The sequence below is a fragment of the Aegilops tauschii genome, chromosome 3 (assembly GCF_002575655.3).
Source record: "Aegilops tauschii subsp. strangulata cultivar AL8/78 chromosome 3, Aet v6.0, whole genome shotgun sequence".
Classification (NCBI taxonomy): Eukaryota; Viridiplantae; Streptophyta; class Magnoliopsida; order Poales; family Poaceae; genus Aegilops; species Aegilops tauschii.
In genome coordinates, this window is record NC_053037.3 from 242,384,495 (window position 1) to 242,396,430 (window position 11,936).

Below are 11,936 nucleotides of genomic sequence, written 5' to 3' on the forward strand. Positions count from 1 at the left end.
AACTAGTTGCAACTCCTGGACAGAGGGCAGGGCGGTTAATAAGTCGAGCGGGGTCATATTTCAGGGCCCAACGTGTGGTAGGAGCTGTTCATGGATCACAAACACAGAACTCAGTTCCTGAGGACGGTTTCAATGAGACAACCCACCATGTACTCCTACATGGCCTCTCACCGCTACCTTTACCAAATCGTGTTCACACACTTAGCTCACACACAGTAGGACATGTTCATCACCATTCCAATTCATCCCCGATGAATCAGACCTGACTCAACTCTAAGCAGTAGCAGGCATGACAACAAGCATGAATGAGTAGGCACATCAGAGCTCAAACAACTCCTACTCATGCTAGTGGGTTTCATCTATTTACTGTGGCAATGACAGGTCATGCAGAGGAAAAGGGGTTCAACTACCGCAGCATGTAACAGTTGAATCGTTGTTGTCCTAATGCAGTAAAGGAGAGCAGGAGCGAGAGAGTGGGATTGTATCGGAATGAACAAGGGGGTTTTGCTTGCCTGGCACTTCTGAAGATAGCATTGAGTCTTCATCAGTGTCAATGATCACAAGGTCGGAACAATGTCTACCGAGGGGGAACAACACCGGCAACAGAGAGGAAACACAATCAATGCAATGCAACAATATGATGTATGAATGTGACATGGCAATATGCTGTGATTTGAGCTAATGCAGCTAGCAACGATTTAAATGGAGTTGGTTTGAACACTAGATTCAAATTTGAACTCCACATGAGGGATTCCAAATACCATTAATTCAAATTATCATATACAGTGGCTGTAAGTTGTTCAAACATGCATGAGAATGCCATAAACAGATTCTTCATATTTTTCTAATCATTTTTCATATATAATTTATTTCATTCTGAGCTACGGTTGATTTAATATGATTTTTAGAAGTTTTGGGTGTTTTCTGAAAATAATAAATCATTTCTGATTTATTTCAAAATTCTAGAAAGTATTTACTGCGTCAGCCTGACGTCATGATGATGTCAGCAAGTCGACAGGGCTGGTTCGGGTCAAACCTGACGTGTGGGGGCCACACGTCAGTGCCACACGACTGTTTAGCTCGCTGACGGGTGGGCCAGGTCAACGGCCACATCAGCAGGGTCAACTCTGACGGGTGGGTCCCGCTGGGTTAATCTTAACTAAACAGGAATTAAAACCTGGGGTTAATTAGGGCGTGGGGCCCACATGTCAGTTGCTGTGGGGTTGGTTAGCGGGGTTATTAGCAGGTGGTTAGGTGCTAATGACGGCGCCACGTCGGCCTCGCCGGAGTTCGGCCGGCGGTGACCAAACCCGTGGCGGCAATTCGCCGGACCTACGCTACAGGCGGCGGATGGATGTGCTGAGACCACCAGGACGAAGCCCAGGCTCGGCAGCATCCAGGGGAGGCGACGGATCGACGCGGGGTGGTCGGAGCTTGCCGGAACGGGGCTCGCGGCGGCGTTCGAGTTCGGGTGTTTACGGGGATCGTGCTACGGTGCACGGGAGGGCGAGCTGGTGGACGTTCTCGGCTCCTGGGAGCACGGTGAGTTCAGTGACACGCTTGAATGCGAGCACCAGCGACTGTGGCTGCGGCGGCGACATGGACGGCGACCGGAAGCTCACGGCTCCGGCGATTGGCATGGCTAGAGCGAGCAAAATCGCGCGGGGAGAGAGGGGAATCGAAGAGGAGCTCATGTGGCGTCGATGACAGTCTCAGTGGGCTCGGGGACGGCTTGGTGACGACGAAACAACGACGGCGATCTCGGTCGGCCGGTGATGAAGACGACGGCGGTGGCGGCGTTCCAGGCTCTCCCGGCTCGCGTGGCTCGTCGAGGACAAAGAAGACAACATGGCGGAGCTCTCAAACACGACGGGCGGTCGAGGGGACGGCGGGGAGCGCGTGGCCAGTGAACGGCGGCGACGGTGACATTCGGTTTCGGAAGAGAGAGGCGGCAGAGGCGGGTATGAGGATGGAAGAGAGTGAGCGAGGGGGTCAGGGGGGTGCGTGGCGTCTCCAGGGCGTCCCGGGGAAGCGGCAAGCAGGAGCTGGCGGAGAGCGGGCGCGCGCGGGGAGACCACGCGCCCAGTCCTTCTGGCAGAGGAGGAAGATGACAAGGGGGCGCTGGTGGGCTGGACTGACCACTTAGGCGGCAGGTAAGCGCCAGGTAGGTCTTCTGCCTCTTTTTAATTTTTTTTACTGTTTTCTATTTTTGTTATGTTTGTTTTGATTTAGTAGGAGTACTAAACAAATTTATTTGCTTCTGTAAATTATTGTATGGACTAGAGATATTATTCTAGAGCCCCACAATAATTTCAAAAATTATTGGGCATGTATTTCTTTTATAACAGAAATAAAGCCAATTCAAATACATTATGATTTAATTCAAATGCCGAAAATAAATATTTCTGTGACTCCAAAAATATTGGTTTGAATTTTACCTCTTACCAATATTTTCACAGAGTAACAGGAACATTTCCTTGGACTCATTTGATGAGAATTAAATGTTGATTATTTTTGAACTGGTTTCTGAGGGTTTCAACAAACCTCAATTCAACTTTTAGAAATTTTGGCCATGATGCATGAGTGCAGATGCAACTATTCCACTCAGGTATTCTAGGGCTGTGACAACATCCGAACAGGATGATTGGGAGGATGGGCAAGTTAACCCCGAGGACTCGGAGGATAGTAACTACCTACCGATCTCAAAGAGGATGTGAGCCCCGACGACGAAGACTTCATCGTGCTCGAGTAACCCCTCAAGCAAGAGCGCTTTAAGCGTTGGCTAATCGCCACTGCGAGAAGACTGAAAAACAAGCAACAATAGCTTCAAGCTGAACAGGATTTACTCAATGATAGATGGACTAATGTCCTTGCAGCCGAGGTATACGGCCTCGAACGCGCAACTAAGATTTACCCGAAGCGCAAGCTACTACCACAATTTGATGACGAGGCCCTTGAGCCAATACCACCAAAGCATAAAACTACAGACGAACCCGACCGCCCACCACGTGGACGGGACATACCGGCTACTTACGCGGAACACCAGCCCGCGCCACTCCGCCGTCGAGGCAAGGAGGCAACGGCCTGGGCTATACCTACGACCTACGCAAGGACCTGGACAATAGAGCCGGTTAGACAAGATCAATCTATGGATCTAAGGGGCATGCTCCAACGCGAGAGGACGGCCAGCAGGCCTGGCGTGACAGGCACAACCTCACCCAGGCCGAAAACCGCATACGGATCTCATCCGAACTGCGCCGCGATATCGCTGGATATAGAGGCGCCGCACACCCCTTATGCTTCACCGATGAGGTGATGGAGCACCAGTTCCTAGTAGGGTTTAAACCCATGAACGTTGAATCGTACGATGGTATGATAGATCCCGCAGTATGGATCGAAGATTTTCTTCTCCATATCCACATGGCCCGCGGTGATGATCTCCATGCCATCAAATACCTCCCGCTCAAATTAAAGGGACCAGCACGACACTGGTTAAACAGCCTCCCAGAAAATTCTATTGGCAGCTGGGAAGACTTGGAGGACGCCTTTAGAGACAACTTCCAAGGTACCTATGTTCGGCCTCCAGACGCCGATGACCTTGGTCACATAATCCAGCAACCCGGAGAATCAACCCGGAAACTCTGGACCAGGTTCTTAATTAAGAAGAACCAAATTGTGGATTGTCCGGACGCCGTAGCCCTCGTGGCTTTTAAACACAGCGCCCGAGATGATTGGCTCGCTTGACACCTCGGCCAAGAAAAGCCGAAGTCCATGGCAGCCCTTACCGCACTTATGACCCGCTTTTGCGCAGGAGAAGATAGCTGTCTCGATCGTAGAAGCAATAGCACCAGCGACCCTGGCACCTCTGAAGCCAGGGATGGCAATGGCAAGCCACGACACAACAAGCACAAGCATCGAAGCAATAACGAAGATACCGAAGACACGGCGGTCAACGCCGGATTCAGTGGCTCCAAACACGGTCAGTGGAAGAAGCCATTCAAAAGAAACAAGGATGGTCCATCTAGTTTGGACAGAATACTCGAGCGGCCTTGCCAGATTCACAGCACCCCTGATAAGCCTGCCAATCATACCAACAGAAATTGTTGGGCCTTTAGACAGGCCGGCAAACTACATGCCGAGCATAAGGGGAAAGGGCCGCCCAGCAAGGACGACGATGAAGAGCCTTCCCTGCCGAACACAGGGGGACAGAAGAAATTTCCCCCCGAGGTCAAAACGGTGAACATGATCTACATTACTCATATCCCCAAAAGAGAGCGCAAGCGCGCACTAAGGGACGTCTATGCCATAGAGCCAGTCGCCCCAAAATTCGACCCATGGTCAGCCTGTCCGATCACTTTCGATCACAGAGACCATCTGACCAGTATCCGTCATGGAGGTTCGGCCACATTGGTCCTCGATCCAATTATTGACAAGTTCCACCTCACGCGAGTCCTTATGGATGGCGGCAGCAGTCTTAATCTGCTTTATCAGGACACTGTCCGTAAAATGGGTATTGATCCATCAAGAATCAAGCCCACTAAAACCACCTTTAAAGGGGTAATATACCCGGTGTAGAAGCCCGCTGCACGGGCTCAATAACATTGGAAGTGGTCTTCGGTTCGCCGGAAAACTTCTAAAGTGAAGACTTTATCTTCGACGTCGTCCCTTTCCGCAGTGGTTATCACGCACTACTTAGGAGAACCGCCTTCGCCCGCTTCAACGCAGTCCCGCATTATGCTTACTTAAAGCTCAAAATGCCGGGACCCTGCGGCATTATAACAGTTAATGGAAACATGGAGCGCTCCCTCCGTACTGAGGAGCATACCGCGGCCCTTGTAGCCAAAGTATAGGGTGGCCTTATTGAGCCAAAAACTAAATCGGTAGCCAAGCCCCCGGACACTGTCAAACGGGTCCGGTCTACCCTGCAGAGTGACAGTCCGGCTCGTCCAGAGCTAGATTAGCAATTCAGCCTCCGTCAAAACCCCAACCTGATAGCGGCATACGTACCGCGTGTACATAACTACGCACTAAAGATACCATGGGAAAGGAAGGAGGCATATTAAACATAAAGTCCATAGTATGGCTCGACCCTATCCGGACCTTCATATTTTCCCACCTTTTTCTTCTTGTTTTTATTTTTCAGGTTCTTTACAACCCACATCACTTTCTGATGGTAACAAGGACCCCTTTCTAGGCCCCTTATGCATACCCTCTCAAAGGATCCTACACCAAGGTGAAAAGCGGCCCAGACGTGCGGCAGAGCATCCAAAGGATGTTCAAGATCACCTTTTCAATTTTAGGACATGTATACATCTTTCCCTTGTTCTCGGCATGTAAAATAGCCGTGATGCTTATCACATCTTCTGTAAAAATATGTTTTGACGTACCAATCAGACTATAATGGAAACAGTTTCGCCCAACCTTTTTCGGTATCAGCTTATTTCTTAATCTGTTTTCCCCCTTTACGTCAATTGGCATATACACCTTGGTACGACTTAAATCTCCAGGGGCTCTATTCAGCCATATATATTTGTGAAAACAGAAAAGTCCGAACACTCTCAGAGTAGACTTCGGCGTCCCGAATACTGCATTATATGCATCGGCTCCGAATCATGTCTTTGGTCAATAGTTGGGTTGCCCGGCTCCTGTGTTTGCTACCTTACGTTCCGATAATTCGGCTAAGATAGTAAAGGGAGAACTACTGCGATTGTGTTTCTTGTTCATCCGGTTAAACACCTCAGTAGAGAAAGCCAAAAACTGATTGTCATGATGCGGCGAGAGCTGGTCAGCAATTCGGCGACTCACTAAATATCTAGCGATTTCTTCCGTATTACACGAAGGACTAGCTCTTTCCAGACACGCGCTTAAGGCATCCAAGTCCGGATAGCCGCATACGCACCAAGGGCTACCTCACAGACCCATCGTCAAACTCCTATGGCTAAGAGAAAGTGCTAAAGCCGCATAGTCTGATTGCCTGGTTCACTACGTAAATCACCTCCTTTACGGACCGAGACGTTGGGTCAAGAGTGATTACGCATTATCCCGAACACCCCCGTAGTATCTACGTGGGGGCTGAAGCCGACGACTTGCAAACTTTCAGAATAATAATATATGGCCGCACAGGAGGAAAGTAGTTCAGATAACAGCATAAAATATATTACACAACCTCCGTTTATAATACATGGTACGGGATGCCCGGATACATTTACTCGAACATAATATCCTTCGAGCATTGACCTTCTATCAAACGGGCACCCTTGAGGACGTCTTCGAAATAGCGCTCCGGCTAGCGGTGGTCCTTGCCTCCAGGCGGACCCTCAACCGCTACGACAGCAGCCTTCATCTTCGCCCAGTGCATCTTGACATGGGCAAAGGCCATCCGCGCACCTTCTATGCATGCCGAGCACTTCACTACCTCCACTCGGGGCAAGGCATCGCCCAGCCACTTGACCAAGCCGAAGTAGCTGCTCGGAATTGGTCCGGCCGGCCATAGCCGGACTATGATATCCTTCATGGCCAAACAAGACATCCTGTGCAGCTCGGCTAGCTGCATCATCTGGTTATTTAGAAGCGCTGGACGCTCCGGCGCCAAGTACTGCGACCAGAAGAGCTTCTCCGTCGCGTTCCCTTCTTGGGCCCAGAAATATTGGGCGGCATCAACAACAATCCTCAGGAGATCCGCAAAAGCGTCTGTAGCACTCCACAGTCGATTTAGCAAAGTATATCTTGTAAAAGAAAAGGCTTACCAGCCGCTATCTCTCCGGCTTGCTTGATCTCCCCACGAGCCGCCCGGGACTCGGACTGCGCCTCCTTCGCCGCTTGAAGAGCCTTGGAGAGTTCGGCCGGTTGAGCATTGTTACTCTCCTCCAAGGACTCACACTAGTTGGTGGCCTCCCGGAGCGCTTGCTCTACTTCAGTCACCCTCGCCTCATACTGAAGGCGGGCCGCCATTTTGGCCTCAGCATCCACAACAGCTTTCTCTGCGGCCGCTTTGCTTGCCCTCGCCTCCACCTCGGCTTCGGCAAGGGCACTCTTGAGTGCCTCGATCTCGGTCGCGTTGCCTACAATCATTTGCATAGTAGCGCACGAGCTTAAACTCTAAGTTTGCATTATAATTTAGGCATGTAAGGGGTCTTTTAAAAGCATAACTTGGGCCTCAACGAACCGCTTGTTAATACGGTTGATCTCATCATCAGCCAGCTTCAGTTTTCGCTGGAGTTCAGAAACTTCCGCGTCCTTGGCTGAAGCTGCTAGCAGTGAAGCCTGTTCACCAAAATAGACAAGTATGTTATCTCGGGAATATTTGATCCTCTGTCCGGCCCCTTTTTCAAAAAGCCGATCAGAGTCTTAGGGGCTACTATCTACACACAGGCATATTATTACACATGCAAAAGCGGCTAAGAATATTAAGTCGCATACCTCAAAGCCTGTTAGCAGGCTGGTAAAAGCTTCGTTCAGCCCACTTTTTGCGGACTGAACCTTCTCAACCACCGTACCCATTAGGGTACAATGCTCTTCTATGACAGAAGCACGTCGAAGTGCTTCCCTCAATGTATCCGGCGCCTCCGGATTGATGGAGGTCGTCGGTGGAGTCGGAGCTCCCCCCTCCTTCAAAGGGGGCTGCTCGCTCGATTCCGGAGCCACGTGGGTCTTCGGAGTCATATTCGGCTGGGGGGCGGACTGGTTCGGGCCCTCGTCATCAGTTTCCATGGGGGTAGTGCCCCCCATGTTTTCGGCAACCGAGGCATTACCCTCTGGTGTCGTTTCTGCGGCCTTCCGCACCTCTCCCTAGCCCGGAGAGGTCCTTTGGGACAACACCTCAGTGTCGTCCGCGGCATGAGGCGGAGAGGCTCGCGGAGGCGTTTCACTCTCAATCATCTCCGGCACAAAAGAATTCCCCGAAGACGATGATTGTTGGGGAAGATCATGGGCCGGACTGCAACACATAGATAATATGTTATCCTACAATTTATAAAAATCTGGATATATACAGTATCTTTGAGTACTTACGATTCGGCTAGGGGCTTCGGCTTGGGGTGCCACTCAAGGACAGCTTCGGCGTCCAATTCTGAATCGTCCGAAAGGGAGATCTTCCCCTTCTTGGACGCCTCCGCCTCTAGGTCCACGGAAGCTCCCCTTTTCTTCTCCCCCCCTTATGGGGAGAATTGCTCTCCTCCTCTTCCTCCTCATCTTCATCTCCCTTGTGGGACGAGAGAGCTTCGGTATCTTGGGATGCTATGTCTGAAGTAACTTTACGGCGAAGGCCACTTCTGGCCTCCATGCCCTTCTTCTTGGCCTTCTTCTCCGGCGCCTGGTACGGCGCTGGAACCAGCATCTTCGTTAGAAGAGGAATAGCTGGGTCTTCGGGCAGTGGATCCAGACACTGGATCCGCTCCGCCTTCTTCGCCCAACCCTGAAGGATGAGGGAAAGGCTTAACATACTCCTTGATCTACAAGTTGAGGATATGTTTGGAAATCTGAGAAACTTACTGGAGTAGCCGGATGAGCGTAGTCGAGGCCGAGGTCTTCGGTTGTTTTTGGCCACGACTTCCGGGCCTTGAAAAGCAGCTTCCATATATCTTCATGCGTTGTGCCGAAAAACCGCTTCAAGGTCCGGGGACTGGACGGATCAAACTCCCACATATGGAGAGTCGGGCGTTGGCAGGGGAGGATCCGGCAAAAAATAATCACCTGGATCACGTTGGCAAGACCGGTATTCTTCTCCATCATGCTCTTAATGCGCTTCTGCAGGGTCATCACCTTGTCGGACGACGCCCAATCCAGGCCCTTGTTAATCCATGATGCAAGCCGCATTGGAGGACTGGATTTGAACTCAGCAGTGGCGGCCCATGTGGCATCGCGGGGTTCCGTGATGTAGAACCACTCCTGCTGCCATCCCTTCACGGTCTCCATGAAGGAACCTTGGGCCAGGTGACGTTGGGGAGCTTGCTCACCATGGCGCCGCCACACTCCGCATGTTGTCCATCGACCACTTTTGGCTTCACGTTGAAGACCTTGAGCCACAGGCCAAAGTGGGGGTGGGATGCGGAAGAACGCCTCACACACGACGATGAACACCGAAATGTTGAGGAAGGAATTCGGGGCGAGATCGTGGAAATCTAGCCCGTAATAAAACATGAGCCTGCGGACGAAAGGGTGGAGACGAAACCCTAGTCCGCGAAGGAAGTGGGGAATGAACACTACCCTCTCGTTAGGCTCCGGGGTGGGGATGATCTGCTTTTTGGCAGGGAGCCGGTGGGCGAGTTCCGCAACCAAGTACCCCGCTTCCCGGAGTTCCTTGATATTCCCCTCCGTGACGGAGGAGGCCATCCACTTACCCTGCGCTCCAGATCCGGACATGGCTGTAGTGTTTGCTGGGGAAAGAAAGGATTGAAACTTGGGCGCTGGAGCTCGAGGGCGGATGGGCTGAGGCAGAAGAAGGCGTGGGGTAAAAAGACGGATCCTTATCTTCTTATAAATGCAGTAAATATCGAGCATCCCCCCACGAGCCTTAAAACTCGCTTATTCCCAAGGACTCGTGCAGACGGCACAATTGGATTACCCAAACCCGTATTGATGAGAATACCACAATAAGGGGACACGATCTCTGCTTTGACAAGACGTGTCGATGAAGACCGCGCCTCAAAACGCGAAGCGGGAAATAATAAGGCCAGAACATAACGTCTTGCCAGAAAAGCTGTCAGAAGACATAACCTATTTTTGTTTAAGTATTTTGCCCTTGTGGTTCAGGGTTGTAACTATTATACAGAGCCAGATATAGTTCTTTTGTTCAACTACTTTGGAATATTCGGAGAAGGAACCCGCCTTGCAATGCCGAAGACAATCTGCGTGCCAGACACATCGTCATTGAAGCCTGGTTCAGGGGCTACTGAGGGAGTCCTAGATTAGGGGGTCGCCGGGCCTCCGGGATATGTGATATGGGCCAGACTGATGGGCTGTGAAGATACAAGATAGAAGGCCTTCCCCCGTGTCCGGATGGGACTTTCCTTTGCGTGGATGGCAAGCTTGGCGCTTGGATATGAAGATTCCTTTCTTTGTAAACCGACTATGTACAACCCTAGGCCCCTCCGGTGTCTATATAAACCGGAGGGTTTAGTCCGTAAAGGCAATCACAATCATATAGGCTAGACATCTAGGGTTTAGCCAATACGATCTTGAGGTAGATTAATTGTTGTAACCCATATACTCATCAAAGTCAATCAAGCAGGAAGTACGGTATTACCTCCATTAAGAGGGCCCGAACTTGGGTAAACATTGTTTCCCCTGCCTCCTGTTACCTTCGATCCTCAAATGCACAGTTCGGGATGCCCTACCCGAGATCGGCCGGTTTTGACACCAACAACGAGGGAAGGCTGAAAGGTAAGCCGGTCCTTGCTAGCACGCAAATGGCTGCACCCGAAGAATTGGCAGAGAAAGCCCATTTGATGGTACTGCTTAATAGCCCAATTCTCAGTGCTTATGCCGAAGAACACTTGGCGGAGATACGCCAAAGCTTCTTACCAATGGTGCCTTCATCAGATGTGGAGATGAAGGAGCACGCTAAGAACTACGCCGAATGGCTGAAGAATCAATTGGCACAAGGATCCATCGATGACATTGCTACGTGGTTGGCACAAAAGCCATCACCTACGGCGTTGACATACCAAGCATATGACATAAATGGATACACGTTCTACACTGAGGAACATGATGAGAAGACCTCATATCAGAACACCTCAGTTTGAGTAGAATGCATGACTGTAGATGAAGCTAATAAAAGGGTATACTATGGAACCATCAAAGTGATTTGGGAGCATAACTATGTGAAAGTTAAGATGGCATTATTCAGGTGCGCATGGATCCCTCTTGGTCATGTAAAGGTTGATCATTACAGGAAGACCTCTGTTAACTGGACAACGATGGCATATCGCGCAGACCCGTTCATTCTTGCCAGCGATGCTACCCAGATTTTCTGTGCGGAAGACCCCTTGCATAAGAACTGCCATGTAGTGATGCATGGGAAGAGGAGGGTACTGGGTATCGAGGATGTTGCCGATGAGGACGAGTACGATGAATTTGCTGAGTTGCCAGCCAAGGGATCACACACCCATCTAATAGAGAAGCGTAAAATCATCAGAAAACCCAAGTTCATTCAGGGTCAACGTAATGATCCCAGTTCCCCCATGTACATGGGAATTAAGCCGTAAGACTAGTCTTTATGCCTACCCTGCAACTTAATTCGTTCAATTTAGAACTGTCGCGGGTACTGAATTTGTGAGTTATGCTCGGTTTTCAGTTGATGTAAGAACCGTTAATATGTTGACCTTGATATGGTGTCAGCTCAGGCAATGAATATGAAGGGTAGCACACTCAATTGATCTCACTCCAGTATGTCTGAACAAAAGATATGCAATCTAGTTTGCGAATAGCACATGGTTCATTCATGAAAGCCGCGTGCCGACCAAACCTCGCGTGCGATTTGAGTCGTGCTTTCTGATTGGACAGAACCCAAACCGCATGGATCGTACGTCTGCATCGTTGGATGCTCCCAGATCAAACGATAATCCTCATCCCTTTCGATAGCAAATGCAGTACCGGTTCCAATTTTATTTTTATGCACAAAATGCATGTTAAACTCAAAAAATGTCTTAAATATAGCTAACGATACATGAAATGTGCCAGAAAACCAAACCCATAGTATAATGGTGATTGCATACCATGGAAATTTTTGTGAGGCCAAATGATGAACTCACCGGTCACTGGAGATTTGAATTGACACGTCTCCTTTTGGAAACCATGATCCCTCATGTGAGATGCTCCGGTTTGGAAGGAGCGACCATCAAAACTTCTGCCAAACTTTACCAATTTTTTTCCACTGGGTCATGAGAGCACGCCACAAGCACACATCGATTTTGATGATGTCTGGACTCCATCTG